Genomic DNA, 3,173 nt, shown 5'->3' with positions numbered 1-3,173 from the left:
TATTTCTAGCAAAGCAGCAAGAAGCTGAGCGCAGATATAGATGAGTTTTGATCTGAAGATTTCTTTGCTGAGTAACAACAAAACTAGCAAATCACAAGAAAACTAATTTTGTATTATTACTTTTACTTAAATATAGTATAGTATAGTATATAAAACTTTATTTTCCCCTATAGCAAAATTATATATATATATTATATATATATATTATATTATTATATATATATATATCGCAGATCTACAGATTTATTCATAAAAATAATAGTGTATTTAGTGTAGTATTTAGTGCTCAGTCACTAAATAGTTTTTATTAATTTAATTCATAACTTGTATTAAGTAAAAAAATATTTAAAACATAATTAATACATAATAATAATTAATATCATTAATAAAATAATTCATATCAAATAAAATTTTAAATTAGACTAAAATTAAAGTATATATTATTGATTACATTAACATAAAATAAAATAAAGTTAAAATAAAAATTAAATTATTAATTAAATTCACTTGAAATAAACAAAATTTGTCATTTTAGTTTTGCTACTGTCATATTAAATTACAATAAATATTTATATAAATTACGCTTAATTATTATAGTCTATTTTAATTTATTATTATCGTATTATTTTTGTTAATATTCTAATTTATAAAATACAAAAGCTTTACAGTCCAGTTCACACAAATAGAACTGCAAGAATTTCGTATGCAAACTCTTTTATGTTGTGTTCTGTGCCAATCAATTGAGACAATTCTAAAAATAGAATTGACGAATTTGTACTTGAGTCGCGACGCATCGCTGCCGCCGATTGGATTCATAATGTGTGATTAGCGACGTTGCTGATCGCAGCAGTCGTGGCCGAGTGGTTAAGGCGTCTGACTCGAAATCAGATTCCCTCTGGGAGCGTAGGTTCGAATCCTACCGGCTGCGTGACAAAGCTTGTCTTTTTTTAGTTATTTTTAAATTTTTTAAATATAAATGTTAGTAAAACTAATAGAGATATATAAGTATATTAATACTAAGCAAATAATTTAAGCGCCGTTTTTAAAGGAAGTAAACTTTTTTGAAGTGCTCAATTATGTCAATGACTATGATGGTAACGCGCTGATCATAAAGCGCTGATGATGCCCTCATGCGTGAACTCTAATTAGAAGCAACAACAACAATAACAACAATGGCAACAGCAACACAAGAACAAATAAGCTCCGTATGCATGCAGATATCTCGTGGCTGTCCATCGATGTAGCTACGGATGGTGCTCAACATCCATATCCTGTTTAATTAGAATTTTGCTGCGGCTGTGGTCGCGCAGCGTTAAACCGAACAGACCCCCAGTGACCCAACCAGCACCACCTGCCACCTGCCACCTGCCACCACTTTTCGCAGCCATGCTTCACTTTTTCCAATTCAATTATTATGAAGACGGCAGCAATGGGCACTGGGAGGTGGGCAATTTCTCTGCATAGTTCCAACCAAAAAAAAAAAAAAATCAAGTAAAAATAGGAAAACGTAAAAACTGAAAAAAGTAAATGCCCGCGACATTGGCACATGTGAAGCATATTGGAAACGTTCGTTCTCCGTCCTGCTCGCACACCGCATATGCTCTCTCGCTCGCGCGTGATTTTCATCTCTCTCTACTTTTTTTCACCTTCTCCACTGCTGCTGCTGCTGCTGCTTCTGATTGAGACTTCACTTTGCAATCTATGGCAAATTGATGAACAGCACACACACACACAGAGCGTAACACTCCCACACACACACACATACACACACACACACACAAACACTGCAGTAATTAACGTGCATGCGGCACATAAGCAAAAGGCATCCAATACAAACTTCCTCCGCCCGCCTCCTGCACTCCCACGTTGGCTATATGTATATACGGCTGCGACGCATGCAAATCGCAGCGCGACGCTTGCCTCGCACATGCCCATGTCCGTCGTCCAATCGTCCGTCTGCCCCCATGCCAGCTACCGTTGGCTGCGATTGTGGCTGGTCAGCGTGTCCCTGGCCTGGTTGTTTCTTTGGCTGCGGCTGCGGCTGCGGCTGCTATTGCTGCTACTGCTGCTGCTGCTGCTGCTGCGTTTTTTTGCACGCTGCATTCGCCCTGCGATTGGTTGCGTCCATCGATGAGCCAGCCGACTCTCTGAACGTGAACGTGAATGCGAATGCGAATGCGAATGCGAATGTGGATTGCCGACTGGCCACCCAACGCAAAAAGCGACGAGCAATGGCGACAAGGGGCACATTCATCAAGCCAGGACACGGGAATGGGCATCAGCCTGGGCTTTGTTCCCATGCGTTCGCAGCAGCAGCAACTGCAGCAAGGGTTGGCACTGCACTAAGCGCATAACCACCCCAAACATGCAACAGGGCCCGGGCCAGGCTGGCTCGAACCAGCGCGACCGCTGATAGGCTCAAGAGTTCATCCCAATCGCCTGCCCTAAACAATTTCAATTAGTTTCAATTCCCCTTTGATGACTTTAAGAACCGAAAATCCGTGCCAGACACAAGCAAAACAAAAATTGACTGAAAACCAATCGAGTAAAAAAACAAGACACAAAAATGAATGGCAAAACTTTGCAATTTTTTATGAAAACATAGGCACGTTGCTGGCTGGAATTTAATTTTGATAAAGGTACAAAATATTGACGATACATCCATAGCTTCACAGTTAGCCGAGAGCTGCAGCCAGAACCTTGTCTGCGCCACTAAAGCAAAAAAGGACACAATAATAGTAGCAGCTGCTGGAGCTGAAACTGCAAATACCCTTAAAGGAAAGTCATATATAGATATATATAAAATATATACAAGATGCAGAAGTAATATATATAATAAATATATATGTGCCAAATATCTTATATAAATATTTTATTAAATAAAATCAAATATTATATATAAAGTAAATATATATCTCATTCTAAATACGCTCCTAACTCTCTAAAAAAATAAATAACAATTACAATTAATTTTCTATACATTTAATAGACTTAAAAGATAATTTAGAAATATATAATTATTAATATTAGCAACAAATTATATTTAAAATAAATATATCTGTCACTCTCAATTCGCTCATATCTCTATAAAAAATATATAATAATTACAATTAGTTTTCTATATATTTGATAGACTTAAAAGATAAAAAAAAAAAAATAATTTTAAAATTATA

General features: G+C 36.4%; 1 non-coding gene across 1 annotated transcript; it reads left to right on the top strand.

Moving 5' to 3' along the window:
• Positions 1-846: 846 nt before the first annotated feature.
• On the top strand, positions 847-928 carry Trnas-cga. Its single transcript has one exon. It is a non-coding gene; the product is annotated as a tRNA-Ser (tRNA).
• The last annotated feature ends 2,245 nt before the right edge of the window (positions 929-3,173 follow it).

The sequence above is a fragment of the Drosophila hydei genome, unplaced genomic scaffold (genome assembly GCF_003285905.1).
Source record: "Drosophila hydei strain 15085-1641.00,03,60 unplaced genomic scaffold, DhydRS2 tig00000588-arrow-arrow-pilon, whole genome shotgun sequence".
Lineage (NCBI taxonomy): Eukaryota > Metazoa > Arthropoda > Insecta > Diptera > Drosophilidae > Drosophila > Drosophila hydei.
This window is presented reverse-complemented; position numbering and strand designations above follow the sequence as displayed.